The 21833-nt window shown below is 43.0% G+C and overlaps 1 protein-coding gene across 2 annotated transcripts in view; it reads left to right on the top strand.

Annotated features, from left to right (window-relative positions):
* Positions 1–21833, top strand: part of MGAT3 (beta-1,4-mannosyl-glycoprotein 4-beta-N-acetylglucosaminyltransferase) — a 49628-nt gene that overhangs the window by 19294 nt on the left and 8501 nt on the right. Inside the window, exon 1 of one of the 2 annotated variants that reach the window (XM_083573897.1) lies at positions 11067–11451. The exons of the other annotated variant lie outside the window; for it this stretch is intronic. The gene's annotated coding sequence lies outside the window, so the exon portion shown is untranslated. Of the gene's footprint in view, positions 1–11066; positions 11452–21833 lie in introns of those variants that run through there. 2 annotated transcript variants of the gene reach the window in all.

Genomic DNA, 21833 nt, shown 5'->3' with positions numbered 1-21833 from the left:
ATGCCGTGAGACAAAAGGCTGCTTCTATTCTAGATTCCTTTTCCTGAGTGCTGCTGAGGCATTGCTTTTCCTCAATTAGGTGGAAGCTGAATTAAAATGGGAGGTTCTACACAAACACTTGATAAAGCACCCAGTTGTCCAGCAGGGCCCTTTCTTATGGCCAAACTCCTTCTGTGTTAATTCCCAAGTATGTCCCATTCAGCAAAGGTTTCCAGTAATGCTTATTAAAGCTTCTCCCCTTGTAGAGCTGGCCTGATTTCCTTCTCAATGACTGTAGGAGGAGGATTAGTGATATCCTATCCCCACAGTGTCAGTTTCTGTTCCTGCGTGTGGGGAGGGCTTAATTGCTAGTTTCTTTCCCCCCATCTTCTTTTTTGCTATTAAAAATTGAGAGGACACTAGTAATTGAAGTCCCTCCCTCACCTTGTGAGAACAGAAACTGAAATGGGTCGATTGAGAGGCTACCCAAGTGTCAATTACTGTACTATTATCTATCATAAATTCCCCATTTGCGTTCATAAGGAAGCAATAAAATGGGCTTAAAACAGGTGCTTAAAAAGAGCATTTGGAAAACTTTTTCACCTTTAATTATTTAAGTGATGCTGTGGAAAAATGGAAACATAGTATCTAATATAATTTATGTTGATTTGGTAAGCTCTGTAAATGTTGCTGCTCCATTGTTGTAACTCCAGCCTTTTTCAGATCTGTCAAAAGGGCTAACAAGACTGGATTGTAACACTTATGCAACTACGCTGTGTGAATGTTATGTTTTAAATTCCTTTGCTCAAGTATGTCCACCTTGGTATCAGTGGCAGAGTGTTCTGGTAGACTGAAATGTTCTGAAGGTTTGACATGTTCTCCTTTCTCAGTCTGTCTTGTTCAGTATTCTCTAAGCTGCCTGACAGCGGCTCTCTGGGATTTCAGAAAAAGTGTTTTCCCCCAGCCCTGCTTGGAGATGCTGGGGTTTGAACCTTTGGCTTCCTGCATGTTCTCTTCTACTGAGCTATGGCTCCTGCCCTTGTAAGGCAGGTTCTGGTATAAGGCGCTGCAGACTTCCTAGGTTGTAGGGTGTCCATTGAAATATACTCGGAGTCGAGAGTGGATTTCATGCTCATTATTCAGCTCATAGTGGTGAGGAGGAATGGAAGTCCCCTCAAAGTATCTGCTTTATATACATTATTTACACAATGGGCTGCACGTGATTGGCTAATTCCGGAATTCTCCTGAAGGCCAATCAGGTTGTGGATTCACTTCTATCTGGAGCTGGATTGGGTGGCTCCTGCAGACCAATCATACTGCTGCATTGCTCTAGGACCAATCAGACTTCTGCATTCTGAATCCTATTGTTCTAGGACCAATCAGACTGCTGCATTTTAGATCCTATTCAACTCAGTACATAACACCCATTGTCTCCAGAAAGTAGTTTGTGCTTAATGCTGCATAGGCTCTGTGTTCTTTTGGAAACAATTCTCAAATCCCAACGGTGAAGTTATTGCAACACGGGCAGCACACTGTGAACAAAATCTGACCACAGCATTTCCTGCCACTAAAACTGCACTTCCACATTCCTGCCTGAAGGGTGGTGGTGCATGACAGCTTGAAGCCCACCCTGTAATGAGGCTGATCTTGAGTATGAAAATTAGCCACGTTAATAATAGATCCCTCTTCACAGGAAACTCCAGGAATTGTGGATCTGTGAGGGGAATAGGGGCCTCCTAACAACTCTTAGCTACCTTACTGAACTACAGCTCCCAGAATTCTTTGGGGGAAGCCACAACTGTTTAAGGTGGTAAGAGAGTGTTTTCAATGTATGGTGTGAACACGATCCTAGTCCTCCTGGCTTTCTCGCCACCTACTATTAGAAGGTTATATCTGAGGTCAAAAACATACATCTTTAGAGGAGGCAATTCTGAGATATGTCCAAATTTGGTGTGCCGAGAATGTAGATTCAGGGGAATCTTTGCCAAATCTGCACTCAGCTTGAATCATATGGATGATACTTCTATCATAGTTCAAAGACCCTCAGTCTATATCCCCCCTTTTCCTCTGAAATAACTGAGAGGTTTCTTAAAACTCAGTGCCTAAGCCTTGCTTATGAGTTTAATATGCTACAAAATGTTTGCTTTAGGTTTAGCAATTGTAAAACCTGGTTTGGGGGTATGTCGTGCCGGTCACTACTGTGCAGAAACTGTTAACTAGCTAGCTTCTACAGAACTTTAATCCTATTGGTTAGGGTCCTATAGCTGCAAGGCCATTATTTGCAAGAAGATGGATATCGCCCAAACAGAAATCTACTAGGTGGGCAGTACATCCTCTTTTAAGTCAACTCATAAGACTTTGTTGGTTACATATGTGGCAGCCCAGGGTAGGGATGGAATTTTTTGCAAATCTCAAATGGCGAGTTTATCTGCATGGATTTTTTCTAATTCCTGTCTTACTTCCTAATCTTGATAAGGACCCTTTTGCTAAAAAATGTGAACAGTTCTCATATAAGAACTATTATACATATAATGATGTATACATATCCACTCCTGGCTTCTTAAAATAACCAGCACATCACACAACAATATGTATAACTGTGTGAGTGGGTGGAATTGTGCTGGAGAAATATAGTACAGCATGAAGCTTTAGATTCCCCCCCCCCAATTTAATTTTGCACATAATTAGTTGGACTTTTAAACAACCACAACAATGCACAAGCAGCTTGGACATAAATTGGCATATTACACAAGAAGCAGTGATGTGAGCAAAACACAGTCTGATCAGAACCTCCAAATTCCATGTATAAATAAATCCATTTAAAACAGATTCCATGGCCATCCCTAGTGTGGGGTATTTCATTATTTCTCCCATTGGCTAATGGCATCATTCTTAAAAATGTGTGTGGGGTGTGTGTGTTAATCTTATAGAATTGCTGGGGATGAGGTGATTTGCTGGGTCTTGCCAGAGCTCAGGAGGAGGAAATGGAGAACAAAAGAAGGCTGGAAAAATAAATAAGGCCACTTCTTGGATCAAGTGAATCTCCCTCGAGCAAAAGTAATGCATACTGGAAGGGGCTTTGCTCCCCCGCTACCTTTGGATTGTGATTAGAGGAAAGGTTGGGGGTGGAGGAAGAGAGAGAGAGACCCCCTTAGATTAAAGTGTGGAGTCAGGTTTACCCCTGTCTGTGTGTGTGTAGTGAGTGGGAGGGGGGTTCAGAGAGAGAGCGACAGGGAATGCTTTTTGCATAGGATTGGCTTCTCCCCAAACATTCATTGAAGCAGAGAAGGAGCCAAGTTGGGACCCGTGCAGACCGAAAGGGAGGGGGGGTGAGAGGGAAGGGGAGGTGGAGTGACTGCTCTATTCCAAAACAGTAATAGAGCTGCTACTGTGGGAAAGTGATCCTGCTGCCAAACCTCAAGTGACCAGGGTATGTGTGTGTTTGTTGCCGCCGCCGCCCCCAGCAGTGATCCTGTCATTTGTGCTTTGCAGTGCCTTCCTCTTTCTGAGCCCCTCTTTCCGTAATCCTGCCCCACAGAAAAGCCATCCATTAAGAAAATTGCTTTGCTTTCTAAAGGCCAATTTTAAAACACCCCTCCCGCCCACAAAGGTGCTTTGTGACCGTAGCAAAATTACAGGAGCTCCTTCAAGACTACTTGATCTAGGAAATCATTGAAACTGTTGAAACTCTGCATCATTATGCCCTTTAAAATGTCTTTGCACCTCTTTCCACTGCCCCCCTCCCCAAGTCAGACTCCTTTTGTGACTTTTGGGTGGTTACGTCCCAATTATCCCAAAGAAAGTTGCTACAGCAGCAATACTGAAGTGGCCTGATCTGGTTGGACACAGCAGAACCCATTAAAGCCAAGTTGGTTTCCTTATTTGAAAAACAAGCACTAAAGTATCTTTATGGGCATTCATTGGGAAGTAGGGCTTAAACAAGGACAGATAACTTCCTGCTTTGTCTTTAAGAACAGCTTTTTTAAAATGTTGTATCTGGCCCGGAGGATTAGTCTTCAAAACACAAATAAACATTCCGTACCAAAACGAAGATATATGGCCTCATTAAGTCAAATGCAAAGTGAAAAATAAAAGGGCATAAACATGGAGTTCTTCAGAGAAGAAACGGCAGTAAAAGAAGGATGTGTTTTCAGCCTGAACTGACCTGCCAGGGCGACATAATCCAATCAAAGACTGACTCTCTGTTAATATGACAAAGGAGAATTTTACAAGAGAGAACCGGTTTGTATTTAGATGTCTGTGCACAGAAGGAAGTGACTGGATGGGACCGACTCCACTTTGATCAAACAAAAATGTATCTTTTTCAAGGAAGAAATAAAGAAGATGAAGAGTTGTAGCAGAAAATAGTGGGTGTTGTTGTTTAGTCGTTTAGTCATGTCCGACTCTTCGTGACCCCATGGACCAGAGCACGCCAGGCACTCCTGTCTTCCACTGCCTCCCGCAGTTTGGTCAGACTCAAAATAGTGGGTAATAGGGAGTTAAGCATCCCTGCCCTCTGTTTCTCCACTTCACATTGTCTAAAGCGGCTTTTCTCTAGAGCAGCAAGAGAGAACCTGTAGCCCCTGTTGGACTGCAACTCCCATCAACCCCAACCTGCTTGGCCAGTGGTCAGGGATCATGGGAGTTGTAGTCCAACGCATCCATAGAAGAAGAAGCCATCACGATTTTTAATACACATTTGCATGTAATGTGTTGTTCTTTGTTCATTGTAACCTTTGTTAGTCAAACAGTTTTGGGGTTACTTCAGGGCAGTCAGCTAAAAGAAAAGCAGGCCTGTTGGTGACTTCATTCTGGAAGGAAGTATATTTATATACAGTGGTACCTTGGTTTAAGAACAGCTTAGTTTATGAACAACCTGGATTAAGAATGCTGCAAACCTGGAAGTAGGTGTTTTGGTTTGTGAACTTTGTCTTGGAAGCAGAACATGTTTCACTTCCTGTTGAGTGTGTTCCATTTGTAAATTGAGTCCCCCACTGCTATGGGAAACCATGCCTTGGTTTAAGAACGCTTTGGTTTAAGAACGGACTTCTGGAACAGATTAAGTTCGTAGACCAAGGTGCCACTGTATTCTTTTTGGCTTGGGGTAGAGGTGGAGTTCAGAACCCAGTCTTTTAGTGTGCAGAAACATAATAGAACTACATATGGTTGTGTTGCTAGTGTAGAATGAATTTGACATTTAACCTGTGTGTTCTTAAGAATCATTTCCTTGCACTGGAAACATGCAGTTGCCACTTGTACAATATACATGTGATATTTTGAAAATTAGCACATCAGTTGTGGGGTAAACTCATTTTACCAGCAACCCCACCCCAAGGTGGTTATTTCAGCAGGGTAGGGTAGGAAGAGATAAGTAGAGCATCACTTGCCCCATCACTACAATCTGTCCTCATTTCCCTTTGAAGGACAGGGCATACTGGGTCTGCAGACACCCACTGGCATCACTGAAGAGGAAAAACCCATTCCTAAAGCCATTTTGAGACACCCTCTTTAAAGTTTAAAAGGTAAACACCTACAGCACAATTGCTCAAAAGTCTTAATATGTTCAGTGGGGCTTATTCACGAGTGCATAATTACACTCCTAATGTTTTCATTCTTATAATTTTAAGTTTTATTTTTCTAAGGCAACATCCGTTATGCCAAAATGAGTCCTCAAGCAATCTTTGGAAACTAATTTTAAAATATTATAGGTATTTTTATGATTCTCACTACCGGTGGGCAACAGGATGAGAAGCAAAGCCTCTCTATATTTTCTGCCTCAGGTGCAGAAATGTCTTAGAACATAAGTAGGTTCTGTGGTTCCCAGGTTGCTGTTTCATTTTTCAAGTGTCTTGTACTGGTGTGCACAGACATCTGAGTGCAAGACACATCCCAATTACTTTCTTGTGCTTCCAGATCACATATTGGAGAATGTCTTGTAAGGGCAGTTTCTTGGTAAGGAATAACATCAAGTTGTTTGCATCCTTTGTTTGTTCAGCTCCCAAGGTGAACATCAATGTCAGTAATTGTTGACCTGCTTACTAAAGTTCCATTATGTTTCGGATGTGAGTACAGGATGGTATAAATCACTTGATAATTCTGAACAATAAAAAGGCCTAATTCTAGGGAAGGAGAAGATAACCTCTAGTGTATTACTGCTCTTGGCCCCAGTTTCTTACTGCTTAGGAAAATGACAATAAGCACAGATTTATAATAGCTTAGATCTAAAATAGCTTAGATCCAGTCATTTCCCCATGTACCAAATAAATTACAGCTGTCTGTTGAATGAACCTGTAAAATGGTTTAATTTTCAGAAGGAGATTTAGGTGTCTTAATTCAGGTAATAATTTGAAGAGAGTTTATTTCTTGAAAAATTATTAGAGAATAGCAGCTAGCAGAATACGAGCCATTATGATGTTGGTTGGAGTAGTCAGTATGGTTCCCTCCAGATGTTTTGGGGCTACAGAACCCATCATCCCTATTGGTCTTTCTGGCTGTGGTTGATGTGTGTTGTAGTTCCAAGTTATCTGGAGGGCACCATGTTGGCTACTCATACTAGAAAGGGTATGATGGAAAGTGAATCTATGTATTGGAAGGGCCCTACTCAGTGGGACTCAGTGTCACAAGTAGAAGGCAGGCTTTGCCCTACCTTGACCATGTCTCAAGTGCCAGAACCATTGAACCAAAATCAAGGATGCATTGAGGGATGCTAGTTGGAGAAGTCAATCTGCTCCCTGTGATTGGTGACCCCAGTATCTTGAAGTTGGAGAAGATGTTTTCTCATTTCCCAGTCTCCTTACATTTTTATTTTTTTACTTAATAAATTTCTATACCACCCTTCATCCAAGGATCACTGCATTTTATTTACAATAGAAACACACAAAACATAGTAATGAACAAAAACAATTACATGCCCCTCCCATAAGGTTTGTTTATGTTGTGTCCCATAGAAGTCACTGGGAAACAACCCAGACTCTTCTCTGCCGTAGCTTAATTCTGGCTTCTGTTTCTTGGTTACCAGGTAACAGGACTGTGTTATACTATTAGCAATCAAAATTCTGCTGCAGGAAAAGGTGCTCATTAAATTGCTGACCTAAAAAAAAAAAGCATGGGTTTCTAATCCCTTAACTGGCTCAGTTGATTGTTACATGCTGAAATCACTAAATCAGGAATGAGGAACCTGTGGCCCTCCTTGTGGGACTCTAAACCAAATCAACCCTAACCAGTATGGCCAGTGATGATCAGGGATGATGGAGTCCAACATCTGGAAGGCCACAGATTCCCCATCTCTAACCCGGCTGTGTCTGCCTGGGTGCTCAGTACAACACCACTCTATAGGTCAGAGAGGCAGGGAAGGGAGGTCACTATCACCCATTTAAAAAAAAAATCCATCTCCCTCACTATGAGACTGATACACGCTGTGTCTGGGTTCAAGTGATTGCTTGTGGTGTTTGTGGCCAGTGAGACAGAAAGGGGATGTTGTTAGTCCACTGTCTACCTTACTGTACTACAAACTCCTTCACCAAGCCGGCAGAATGTAATATTGAATGTGGTGATGGAGAACGCTTTCCTGATTGTATTGAGGGACTTTCAATATCCATGCTGAGGCTGGGCCAAAACTTCGTGACAACCATGAAACTGTCTCAGTACATCGTTGACCCGACGTATGTATCTGAATACACCACCTAATGTTCGCCACAGCACAAACTAGTAATATTTTGCTGATTGTAGGGCTTGTTGTGCCTTCCGCACAGGCTCACTTGTTTGGTGGTTCCACTGACTTCAGAAGTTTGGAGGTGATGGTGGCTCAGGGGAGGGCAACCCTTGTGGCACCCCTTAAACTGTGGAATCGCCCCCTCCTCACAGAAGTGTGTCTGGCACCTTCATTATGGAGTTTTCATTGAATGTTGAAGATGTGCCTCTTTACCCCTAGCCTTTGACAACTCATATATTTTAGGACCTACCCTTTTATTCTGTGATTGGTTTTAACTGATCTTTATTTTAACAGTTGCATTTTTAAAATTGTAGCCCACCCCAAAACCTCCATGGTGAAGGGAAATAATACAGTGGTGCCTCGGGTTACAGACGCTTCAGGTTACAGACTCCACTAACCCAGAAATAGTACCTCGGATTAAGAACTTTGCTTCAGTATGAGAACAGAAATTTTGCAGCGGCAGCAGGAGGCCCCATTAGCTAAAGTGGTACCTCAGGTTAAGAACAGTTTCAGGTTAAGAACAGACCTCCAGAATGAATTAAGTTCTTAACCTGAGGTACCACTGTATTTGGCAGCCAGTACAATATGTTCAAACCATCTTGCCCCCATGAGCAACCCGGCCACCAAATTTTATACCAGCTAAAGTTTCTGAACCGCCTTCCGAGGCAGCCCTTGCATATAATGTGTTGCAGTAATCTAACCCAGCTGTTAACGGAGCATAAACAACAGTAATCAAGCTATCCTTGTCCAGATAGGGGTGCAGTGCCTCACTTACCTGGATTGAGCTTTAGCCTGGCTTTCATCCAGCCCATTACCAAGGAAAGACAGAGATCCTGCACAGCCATACCTGCAGATGTAAAGGAGAAGGAAAGCTGTGTGTTGTCATCATATTGCTGACAATGTACTCCAAAACTCCAGATAACCCCACTCAGCAGTTTCATCTAGGTGTTATAGGAGACATTTGGTTTCCATAGTTATTTTTGGGGGTGGGAAGATCCTTTAAGTTCCCTGATTTTCATACGTTCGGTCAGTACTGGTTCGTGTTCAGGCATCAGCTGCTGGAGGCAATGGTGGCAGCCTCTTTTCCGATCTCCCTAAGCCTCCCTTACACAGCTCTGTCCTCCAACTGAGGGGAAATGGTTGACTACTACATGGCATGTCCTGGTTCTGCCCATTGCTGTAGGTGCACTACCCCATCACCATTGTTGAATTAAGAGTCAGCTGGCAGCTTCTGTGTGTGGAACAGAAAAGGGCACCATCTCCTTTGTCTCAGACAACAAAGTGACTTAGACTAGCCCTGCGGTCTGTTGTCTCCTTTCTACCTGTGCATTGTTTTTCTCTTAATTGTGGGTGAAGGAGAAATGTCTTGATTGCTTCATTGGATGAACTTTGGCCTCACGCGCCTGCAATTCAGAGGCATTTCTTGCATTGCAATGTTAATCTCAGGAAATGGAAAAAGGAAAAATGGGAGAGAAGGCTACAGAATGTCAGCCCACCCAGAGGCCAAGTGTTTCCTCCTCTCTGAGATGAGGAATCTCTGGTATGTGAGGATGCAGAGGTGACTCTGTGTGTGGTTAGGAGCAGGGCAGGCTGATCTTAATTTGATAGCTTTGGGGTGCTATGACAAATAGTTTCTATAATTCAAGTTTCCCCAATGAAAGAATTTTTTATTGCAGTGATGTCTCCCACAGGGGAGAGAGACAACTGGAACCCTAGGATATGAATCCATCTGCCAGTGGGTAGGTCAAATCCAGATTAGAAACCAAGGTTTCTAGTGTGTGCTATATGCTATATATACTCTCAGAGGTAAATTCAGATTTAACAACAAAGTTGCCCACCAGGCAAGTTCTCTTTGAGAACTTGTGTGATGGTTAAGAGTACGGTTGCCATATTTCAAAAAGTGAAAATCTGGACACAAAGGTTTGGCAAAGTTATGAGCCAATTTCCGGAAATTAGGCCAAGGACAACATTTTTGGCGGATGAATCCCAGCTATGTCCGGGAAATTCCAGACGTATGGCAGCCCTAGTTAAGAGTGTGAGGTATATGCCCCAGGGCTTTTTCCCAGCCATAACTCAGTTCCAGCACCTCTCAGGTGGGCACCATTGCCATCATAAGAGAACAAGGGAGGTGTCCATGATGAGTCCTGGCACCTCTTTTTCTAGAAAAATGGCACTGACGATGCAGAAGCATTTGGGGGGGGGCTTATCAGTGGGGGCTCCTATATCTAAATAAACCCCAAGCTGAACTGCCAATTTATGGATTTTAGTGCTGTGCTTCTGTCTTTCTAATTATCCACAGGCCCATGATTATTCAAGTTTTCAAAAACCTGTTAATTTAAGGTAAGCAAGCCCTCCTTTGAACAATTGTGTATCCTCATCAAATAATCCTATTTGGGCCAGGGTCTCTACTCATGTGTTGTAAAATTTTGTATGTGTGTGTGTGGGGGGGGAGAGAAACGGAGAGATTGCCTCATATTTTTAGAACAATGTTTCAATGGTCGTGACCCATAATAGTGTTCAGTGTTTTGGAACGCAGAAATAAAATCCTCAAACCATCCATTCTAGCATGCGGGGGGCCACCTAAATTATATAATTCAGTATTTGAATGACTAGTATTAGTAATTGTATTATAAATTGGTATTGTTATTGTTACGGTAAAATCTGGGTGCGAGGCTGCTCTGCCACCCAGCTCGTCGGACTAAGTCCGCGGGTCCCTGCGGAGGAAAATGAGCTCAGCCGGAGACAGGAGCAAACTGCAGAAGATCCAAGTTTATTGCGCAACAGGTTCAAGGCGAGATTGAACAGCGAGAAAGGGGTGACATGAACTTTTGAAACTTCCCTCCATGTCCCAGAATACAGTGCAATATACATCCCAGTTACATCATGAATACATTAAGAAGAGGTTGGGTTACACAGATTACATCATGAATACTTTAAGAAGAGGTTGGGTTACACAGGATTAACATATGGAGGAGGAAGGGGGGAATATGCAGAGCTGGAGATATGCGCAGATAAGCACATCCTGAGTACCAGTGATGAGAAGACAATGGTCCATGTACACATAGTCTGCCACCTGGCATTGTCCGGAGGAAAGGCTTGGCAGAGTGATTTGACAGGATTAGGGTCTTGACACCTTGCTTGAGGGATTATGGAGGGCAGGGAAGGTGTCATGGAGTCCTAGAGAAATTGAGCAAATTGGCACGTTGATTTTCTATGAATTTTATAGATTTTAGTCCCTTTTGACATTGACAATTGGAAATAAATGGATATATTGTAGTGAAGAAGGTGAAGAAGACATGCCCCCCCTTCCGTATCAGTTATAATGAGGCTATTATTGGATAGTGATTGAAAACTAATAAAAATTATTATCAGTAGTGTTCAATGCTGCGGCTGTGAAAAGGGACTTCTGGGCTTTCTTCAGAAGTCCTCGTTGTGGTATATGTGTGTATAACAGAGGGTGAAATACTATTGCTACCAAGTTGTGAAAGCTTCTGCTTTCCTGTGCTTCCCAATGTCTTCAAACTTTTTAACAAAAAAAGATTGCAAGCAGGATGCTGTGAAAAGAGTCTTTCACAATGTGACATCCACGGGCCTAGGCCCAGTTGTAGTTATAAGGAAACAGTGGGGAAAGTTTGAGGCCTAACCACCACCAACCTAAGTGGGGCTCATCTCCTGCACCAGAACTACTTGGTGCCATGTGAGCAGCACTCCTGCCTTCCCGTGGAGCTCCATCAAGGCTTCTCTGCTTGAATCAGCTAGCCGTAAGTGAAAAATGGGCCTTCATCCCCTTAGCTGAGCGGCAGACTTGAGAATGTGGCAGACTCTCCTGTCCAAAAGATGATTTCTGGGAGGCTTTAATACAGGGGTAGTCAACCTAAGGCCCATGGGCCAGAAGCGGCCTTCCCAATCTGGCCCGCAGACGGTCCAGGAATCAGCGTGTTTTTACATGAGTAGAACGTGTCCTTTTATTTAAAATGCATCTCTGGGTTATTTGTGGGGCCTGCCTGGTGTTTTTACATGAGTAGAATGTGTGCTTTTATTGAAAATGCATCTCTGGGTTATTTGTGGGGCATAGGAATTTGTTCTTTATTTTTTCCAAAATATAGTCCGGCCCACCACATGGACTGAGGGACGGTGGACCGGCCCACGGCTGAGAAAGGTTGCTGACCCCTGCTTTAATACGTTGCCTTGGTGAACAAAGGGGTTTGTGTGCACTGTTGGAAGCAATGTTTCTTGGCCTCTGAGGTGGCTCGGGTGAGGTTATATTTTGTGTGCACACGAATATCTCTAATTGGTGGCATGGAATGAGAAAGGTTATTAGGAGGGACACTTGGGTGGACAGAAACAGTGTGGTGCTATTGCTACCTCGTTAGCAGGAGACTGGACAAGAGGAGCTGTGGGCAGAGATAAATTTTGTTTGGGCAAGTAGATCTAATAGTTAGATGCAGGGCCAGAATTGGAAGCCTGTGGCCTGGAGCGACGCTTACATCCCAGCAGGAGTCAACTAGCAGTCCCCTGATTCTGCTGCTACTCCTTGCTCATGTTGCTGGTTCACCTGTCCTCTGATGGGTCCCGACAGGAGAAACAGCCCGTGCCACCTTGCCTTCTCTTTTTGGGCAGTGGCGCAGACTGAGCTGAGACACGGAGCAAGAGAATGGGCAGCAGCAACACTGATAGGGCTACTTGGGCTGGCAAGCCTGCTAAGGCTATCTAGCCAAAGGGTGCCCCAAAGCTTGGGGCATGGATAGGCAAACTAAGGCCCGGGGGCCAGATCCAGCCCAATCACCTTCTAAATTCAGCCCACGGACAGTCCGAGAATCAGTTTGTTTTTACATGAGTAGAATGTGTGCTTTTATTGAAAATGCATCTCTAGGTTATTTGTGGGGCATAGGAATTCGTTCATTCCCCCCCCCCCCCCAAAAAAAATAATCCGGCCCCCGCAAGGTCTGAGGGACAGTGGACCAGCCCACAGCTGAAAAAGTTTGCTGACCCCTGGCTTGCGGTTTTAGGTGAATAGGCAGTCTTGTTCTTATTGGCAATGCTACTTACACAAACAACTGCTGGCATTAGCTGTCTTGGCTTCAGGAAAGAAACTTTGTCCTTGGTTTTCAATAATAACCGGCTATATAGCTCAGATCACTTTTTCTCACACATTCTTGGTCAGCCCTATGCTAGCCTTGTAAGATAGGCCAGTTTTATGCCTGTATTGCCAATGGAGAGCTGAGTGGAAGAAATAGTGCCTTGTCTAGAGAGTTCTTAATGGAGGCAAACCAAAGACTTCTATTTGCTGTGCAATGCTACTTCTCTTTTATCTGGAAATGAATTGCTACATAAGGTAGAGGAAGGAGATGTAAGATAACTTTAGTCTGCTTCTGCTGGTCATCTTCTGCCGTGTCCCCTTCCTTCCTCATTTTCTGATCCCTAGCTTGCATAGACCTCCCCATACTGTCCACTGCCTTCATAATTAAATGTTGTGTGTAAAAATAATTATGCACATAATTAAATGTCGTGCATAAAATTTTTGAAAGAAACTCTGGCAACTTGTTCTTGACTCCTGAACTGGAGTTTAAATAAGCAGCCCCACACCCTCTGGCTTGAAACTTATTACATCTTAGAGATCTCTACTGATTTATGGTTTTAATTTGACATAACTCATTTAGCCTGCAATCCTATGCACATTTACCGGATCGTACATCTCTCCTTTTAAAGTCAATGAGCCTTTCTTGGAAGTTGCCTACGCACATGCATAGGTTTGTTGCCTTTAGTTACTTTGGAAGCAGCATTTATTTCACTGGAACATTTTGGTCTGCATTTCCTTTGATGCCCATGGTTGTCATTCTGAAAATCATTCTGAATTTAATGGCCCAGGTTATTCCTACTAGGATAGCTGTGAATGCACTTTGCCAAAGGTCTTCATGTTTCACAAGCATTAAGAAACAGAACAAGGTTTTCTGGCCTTTTTTGATAACCTCTGTCTGGGTCTCTTTATTAAACCTACTTCAAGCTGCTGCCTTTTTATTATTAAAACAAATTCTTGTTTTGTTTTTTTAAAAAACCTTTGTAATAGGATACATTAAATGCTTTCCACTTGATAAGTTTTACTAGTAGCAAATTTAGAGGGTTGTTTTTCTTTTCTTCAGGCATAGATAATTGTGTCTGGACATGAAGGAATTTCCTTCATCTTAAAAACTGCTGAAGAACATCTATGCCTGAAGGGCAAAACTCCAACTTAGAATTATTCACACTGACTGGCAACCGCTCTGCAAGGTTTCAGACAGGAGTCTCTCCCAGCAGATGCTTTACCTGTCTTTTCCTATGCTGAGTATCTTCTTAATCACCATAGTTCTTGAGCCTCCCTCAAGTTAATACATGAATGTAGTGAACCCTTCTCTGCCTGTAGATGTAGTGGAAAGAGTATTATTATAGATTTTGGAGGGTGATCCCCCTAAACCCTAGAAATTAGTAAATGGTAGGATTTTCATTAATTGAGATTTGGGACGCGGGTGGCACTGTGGGTTAAACCACAGAGCCTAGGACTTTTCAATCAGAAGGTCGGCGGTTTGAATCCCCGCAACGAGGTGAGCTCCCGTTGCTCGGTCCCTGCTCCTGCCAACCTAGCAGTTCGAAAGCAAGTCAAAGTGCAAGTAGATAAATAGGTACCGCTCCAGCGGGAAGGTAAATGGTGTTTCCATGCGCTGCTCTGGTTTGCCAGAAGCGGCTTAGTCATGCTGGCCACATGACCCGGAAGCTGTACGCTGGCTCCCTCGGCCAATAAAGCGAGATGAGCGCCACAACCCTAGAGTCAGTCACGACTGGACCTAATGGTCAGGGGTCCCTTTACCGGTCTAGTGAAGAGCAAATCTGTTAACATGACAAAAGGTGTTGACAGGCCATCTGAAGGGAATCATTTGGCCTGGGGAGACAGATATTGCCAAGGTGTTGGTGTGTCTGTTTGAGGTGATGGGATTCGCCAAAGGAACACAGACTGGGGGGGGGGGATGCCTGGAACCCCTTGGGATCTTCCTATCACTGGGCAGAGGGTGGGGGTGGTACCCAACTTTTGCAACAGTATTAAGGAGGAAGGTGTGCGTGTTCCTAGTGGGTGGATTTGGAGACAATCTGGTTGTCGGGAAAGCTGGATGTTTAGGCCTTGTTGCAGTGGTAAAACCCCTTGTCTGAGTATTGTATAGTACTGAATACCACTGAAGGCAGAGGGCTCACAGGATTACTGTATGGAGGATCATTTAGTCATACAATTCTCCCACTTGAAATCTTACCACTCAATGAGAACTAGGTCGTAGTCCCAAGGGCTGTTGTTATTGCACTGTTGGAGGTTTGCCATAACCTCTTCTGAAGATCGCTCCTTGTTTATCTTCCGGCAACTCCTGCTGATAGTGCCTAACTCCTGACTAGAAGATATCAGATGGAAACCCATTAACAGCATGCCGTTTTGATCCTGGGGAGAATGCAACCTAGGCTGCCTGTCTGAGTAGAGCTGGTGGACTTTGGCTCTTTCTGCTTCATTTTCTTGGCAACAAGTCATGGAGAGACAGATAAAAGAGGAAAATTATCGGTTCTGCTTATATCTCTTTGATTCTTGCACCTATTAATTTCTAATTGCATGATGCTTCCAAGCAAGGAAGATGGGGAGGAAAGGGTCAAAGTGGGCAGGCTAGCTTGCTTGCTCTTTAAGCTATCATAGTTTGTATGACATTGTGGCTGAAATAAAATGAGAGCCATTTGCAATGATTTCTTAGAAATCTTAGAAAGGTGGACTTGACCACAAAGGGCAGGAAACATGTGTTAGGTAAAGAGCCAAGTGGCAGTAGCTTAGCATCACTTGTAAACATGTGGAAGCTGCTTTCTACCAAGTTAGACCATTGGTCCATCTAGCTTTTTCTGGTCTTCGCTGGCTGGCTGGCTCTCCAGCATTTTGGAGAGTGGTCTTTCCAGTTCTACCTGGAGATGTCAGGGATTGAAGTGGGAACCTTCTGCATGCTAAGCATGGGCTCAATCACTGATCTGTGGCCCCTCCCTTCCATTAGTGTACCACAAGAGGAGTCAGAGCATACAGTACTTCCTAAGTAGTTTATGGTGCATTCCTGGATGCCTCCATCACTCTTTGCCTCTTTGTGTAGACAGGGACTCCACAGAGTTTCCTTCACTACCCTTTCTGCCACTTTATGGGCAGTGGGCGACCTCATCCAAAGGTGGGCATAAGCTGTGATGGGGAGCTAGTGGCACCTCAGAGGTTGCTGGGCTGTAACTCCAAATATCTCCTACCACTGGCACTGGCCATATTGACTGGGGCAGATGGGAGTTGGAGTGCAAACACAGCCATTGGCCACATGTTCCTCATCCCCAGTGTTAAAGACTGGCAGGAATTCCCCAGTGCAGCCCATGTGACACCTGGAGGGTATGAAGGAATTCTAGAAGCATCACTAGAAATCATGGCCCTGTCCCTGACTGGACAAAGAATGATGAGAGGCAGCAGTATATGAAATGCACTGAATATCCAAGCAATATTCCCGCCCATGGTTCTGGGATCAAATTAAGACAATGTATACATTTACCCTTTATTAAAGTTTTAGGATGGAAATTCAATTTTGATCAAAGAAAAACACAAGAATTAAAACCCTGTTGCACAGGTATCAAAAGTTTGGGAAATGCCCCAGGGATGCCAGTGCATAAATATTTCAACTTGAGTCAGCAGTAATGTGAAACTGTTGCAAAACACACCAAAACCAAAATCCAATTTAAACAGTGTTAAGAGAAGAACTATCCACAAGATATTCAGACCCTTTGCTGCAGTATTTTGCCTGTCTCCGTCATCAGATTAACACTGATGTGAAGAGTCCAAGGAGGTCAAGAAGATAAACAATAGTCTTTGTATTATGCTTTTTATATTTATTCCCTTTCTTTAGAAAACTTAGAGGCTTTCAAGTACTCACCAGGCTGGAGGGAGAAGAGCTCTCACCCCCACAAGAGATATAGGACCCAGCAGAAGCTCTGACGTAACTCTTATTTGCCAGATTGTCTGCTGTTCCCAAAGCCTTTTGAGCCATGAACCAGAGCAAGTAGGAAGGTGCCTCTAAATTAGGCAGATTACGTGGCACTCCCAACAGATGGACGCCAACAACAATAATTCAGAATTTCATATGGGCTACACATAAAATGAAGAGATATGCTGATTAAACAAAGAAATCTCTGAATAAAATGTTTCAGTGACATTTAAAATAAAAATATGTTGCTAGAATAACCAGTAGATGTCTAACCAAGCATATTCATACAATACAACTTCATTCCTAAGCACACATACTGGGAAGTAAACTCTATTGAATTTACTGCATAGGACTGTCCTGTTACCCCATAAGAAAAGACTAATATTGTCCAGAGAAGTTTATAAATGATTGTCAATTTTAAAAATTATGAACTGGCCATCGGGACCCAGTTTCTAGATATAGATAGGATGGTCACTCCACTGGTAGGTTAAGAATCAACTGACCACTTCCTGGATCAATTTTTCAATGACTAAAACTACAGTGATTCAGAAACTTCCACTGGTGCAGAATTCAACAGCCAGGTTGCTCATGGAGGCAAGATGGTTTGAGCATACAGGTGGTGACCATTCTGCATGTATTTCATTGACACACAACCACCTCTGCACAGGTCATTTTAGACCCGGAAGAGGGCAGAACGTGCTTGTGTGCACTCCGCTGACGGGTATGAATGTCCAAAATGCAACCCCTGCGCAAATAAAGAGTTGCCTGCATTATACTGATCCTGGCCTGACTGCACTGGTTGCCAATTAGTTTCCAGGCCCAATTCAAAGTGAACTGACCTGGACCCCGTGCTCATAATCTGAGGTCCTTCTTAAGGTGCCACCTGCATGAGAGGTTTGGAGGGTGGCAACACAAGAATGGGCCTTTTCTGCAGTGACTCGCTGTTTGTGGAATGCATTCCCTAGGGAGATTCGCCTGTAGCCTTCGTTGCATATCTTCAGGCACCAGGCAAAAGCATGTTTGTGGGGGCGGGGAAGGTTGTTGGTTTGTTTCTATTAATTTTATTTTATTTTATTTTGTATTTTTGATCTTTGGATGAAGTGAGCTATATACATTTAATAAATAAATAAATAATAATAACAATAATAACTTAAAATCCAATATTATGAATATCAGTTACAGTCTGAGAGCGTCCCAGGTGTACTGAACTAATTTTGTGGGTTTTGTTCCATCTTCAGCCACATCCTGCAAAGATTACCAAAAATAGAAAGTAAGGCCTTTTTTTACCTTCCAATTACTGATGAGCATCCTTAAACTAGCCTTGATGTCCTTCACATTAATTGTCTTTTCTGCACTGCAGCTGGCCTGCAATTTTTGCAAATAGTAGTTCTTGCAAATAGCGGTTTCTGCAAGTGTGGTGACATCTGAAACGGGCTCTACTTTTGCATGAGCTGTTCTTGTCCTTTCAAAGACAGAATTTTCTCTCTGACATCTAGAAGAACAGTATCAACCTTACTGCAGTATCAGTCCCCAACAGCAAAAGCAGTACCCTCGAATTTAAACTTTTATCCCATTTTAAAACTAAAAAAGAATCAGCTCACAAAATGGGGGAGGGATGGGGTAACTGGGCCCCTAAAGGACCAGGTGCGCAGCTTGGAAGTCGTTTTAGACTAAGAGCTGTCCATGGAGGTACAGGTCAATTCTGTGTCCAGGGCATCTGTCTACCAGCTTCACCTGGTATGTTGGCTGAGACCCTGCCTGCCTGTGCATTGTCTTGCTAGGGTGGTACATACTCTGGTTATCTCCCACTTGGACTACTGCAATGCACTCTAAGTGAGGCTACCTTTGAAGGTGACTCAGAAACTACAACTAGTCCAGAAAGTGGCGATTGGTGACTGGGAGCGGCCACCAGGACCATATAACACCGGTCCTAAAATATCTAAATTTGCTCCCAGTACTTTTCCAAGGACAATTCAAAGTGTTGGTGCTAACCTTTAAAGCCTTGTATACCTGAAGGAGCGTCTCCACCCTCCATCGTTCAGCCCAGACACTGAGATCCAGCTCTAAGTGCCTTCTGGCAGTTCCCTCATTGCGAGAAGTGAAGTTGCAGGGAACCAGGCAGAGGGCCTTCTCGGTAGTGGCACCCACCCTGTGGAACGCCATCCTGTCAGATGTCAAGGAAACAAACAACTGACTTTTAGAAGACATCTGAAGGCAGCCCTATATAGGGAAGTTTTTAATGTTTGTTGTTTTACTGCGCTTAATGTTTTAATTAAGCAACCCAGTCAGATGGGTGTCATATAAATAAATAATTATTATTACTAGTAAAAAAAAAAATCAAAGCTGAAAAACTAAATCAGTGGTTCCCCACCCCAATAGACTATTTGAAGATTGCTGAGTGTCTTGACAGGCTACTTAATGACTTTTCCGCCTGTTGTAGAAATTGTAATTTGTTGTGCTAGATACTGTATGGTTTTTAATTACCGGTACCATATATTTTTTCTTTATTTATGATATGTTGCACTGTATTGCAATTTGAACTAAAAACTACTTAGATCTCAAGTTTTTTAAAAGTGTTGCGAAGATCAGAACCAGCATTTGGAGCTGAACCTAGAAACAGGAAGCCGGTGCAGAGTATGAAAAGTTTAAGAAACAGCACCTATCGCAAATGAATAACCAGGCGGGTAGCATTTTATATCAGTTTACATTTTCCATTGCTTTTCAGGGCCATTACTGTGTAAGTCATGTCCCAGGAGTCAAATCTTGATATTATTAAACCATGAATAATCACATCCAGGTCAAAATGGCAGCATAGCAATCCCTAGATATCACCAAAAGTATTTTAGATCATTTGTTTTGGTATCTGCCCCCAACAGCAAAAAGCTTTAGTTCAGATATAGACTGCCTTTCATTACAAGACCTTTTAAGCAGTGCGCTTCTTAAAAAAGAAAACATATACAACTGAAAACACTTCACTGAACAGCAAGACATGAAGCTCCTACCCCTGCTGTTCTTTCTCCCCCTGCCCAGAACTACTTGATTCACTCACACATGAATATCATTATAATTGCTGGGGCACAGGCTGATTCCCCCCCCCCCCCCAGCTAGATAAAACAGAAACAGTAGCTAATTGTGAGCTGCAAACTTAGCCAGATAAACTGCATCAGAATAAGACAATAGGGCAGGAAAACATTATCTACACAGATTGACAGCAACCAGATAAAATACCTATCAAAGGGCAAAGACAAATAAGTTCAGAATCGATTTTCCTTCCAGTTGCTCATAATGCCAAATAGCTGTAAAACAAAATGAGTAGGTAACATCCTATTCTCATTCCTTTCCCACTCCTGCTTCTCTTGTCAGTAGGGCTGAGCCCAGAGAACTAGGCTCCTTGTGAGCCTTGCCTTCACTGCTATATACCTGGCTAGCTTCCCCCAATTTGTGCTGCAGCCAAATAGTCTCAGGGGACTTTTTTTTTTTTTTAAAGGGTGTGTAGATCAACTACAGGAGTTGTTCTAGTGAATGGTGGTCTAATGGTGGGTTTTGATCAGATGAGTCCCTTGGGGATAGAAAGTGAACAAGAATGAAAAAGGGAATGAAAACAGGAATGAGAAAGACAAGTCCCTCTGGAAGGCAAAGCTTTGGTTCACTGTAAACCTGCCTCGTTTTTAATACTTGCACTCTAGCTTTTGAAACTGTAGGCTGATTTTTCAAACCAAACTGAGGTCTGCACCTACACTTTACACTAATAAGCTGCATTTAAAACCTAAGCTGAGCCTACGCTGAGCTTGAACTAAAAGCTAAGCCTGTTATTTATGAATGGATTTTCCTGCCAGCTAGGTGTGCATTGTGGTCTTTGTTAATGCAGAACTTTATATAAGCTTCGCCCTATTTTGGAAACTGAGCTAAGCCCAAGTTTCTGGGTTGTAGTTTACTGGTAGAGGAGAGCTGCAAGAACTGTAAATTTCTACAGAATTATTATCTCCCCCAGGATTGATTTCATGAGCTGTACATTTCTACAGAATTGTCGGGACTCAGTTCATGCCATGTAGTGCCCTTTGCTGAACCTTTGTTGCTTAAATCTGTGAGGAGGAAAAACACCTAACCCTGGTTATGCATCCCATCCTGCAACATTTTAACTGTGTGCAGTTAAGTAATTTTAGACTCTGGACTTAATAGTCTTATGGAGGGCTCCATCTTTAGATCGTAAACATGTATTCCTTCACTTTCTTCAAAATGTGGTAATCCAGCTCTCGTGTGTTAGGGGTGTGATAGGAATTTTATGGTCTTAGATATATGGTAATGTTCATAAGTGTACCAACCAAGCACCTACATAGATCAGCACAGGAAGACCAACCTGGAACCATTTTGATTCCTAAACTGAGCCAATGTTTTCTCCGCAAGGTCAAAGTGGGAAACCTCCCATTGTCTCTTTTCTCACAAATCCTGTCTTAAGGGCACATTTAAGATATCAATAGGGTGTGAGGCTGTGACATGGCCCAGGAACTAAGCATTTATCACTACAAAAGAATGGCCAGGCTCCCCAGGCAATCCAATCAAGTAACCTGCCAGACAGGAGATAAACAAGGACAGGAGAGAGAAAAACAACATTCAAATTTCTGTTTAGACCGCCTTTTCTGTGATGCAGGTATGATGTACCTGGGGGGTGGTCTTAGGTTTGAAGAGGTTGAGCCCAGTCGGTGGCACTGGCTCAAAGGCGAAGCTGACAAGGTTACACTCCTTCTGTGATAAAACAAAAAAAAATTTTTCCTTCCAGTAGCACCTTAAAGACCAACTAAGTTAGTTCTTGGTATGAGCTTATAATAATAATAATAATTTATAATAATTTATTATTATAATAATAATAATAATGCTTTTGTGTGCATGCACACTTCTTCAGATACACTGAAACAGAAGTTGCCAGATCCTTCTATATAGTGAGAAGGTGGGGAGGGGTATTACTCAGAAGGGTGGTGGGAATGGGTGGTTGGCAGATAGCTGAGATGAGCCTGTTGACGACTCTTAACGACTGCAATAGGTCTTACAGGAAAAAGCAAGGGGTGAGAAGGTGAAAAATGGCTTTGTCATGTATAATGAGATAAGAATCCAATGTCTTTGTTCAGACCAGGTCTCTCCATGGT

Source organism: Podarcis filfolensis (genome assembly GCF_964270895.1).
Source record: "Podarcis filfolensis genome assembly, chromosome: 10".
Classification (NCBI taxonomy): Eukaryota; Metazoa; Chordata; class Lepidosauria; order Squamata; family Lacertidae; genus Podarcis; species Podarcis filfolensis.
This window is presented reverse-complemented; position numbering and strand designations above follow the sequence as displayed.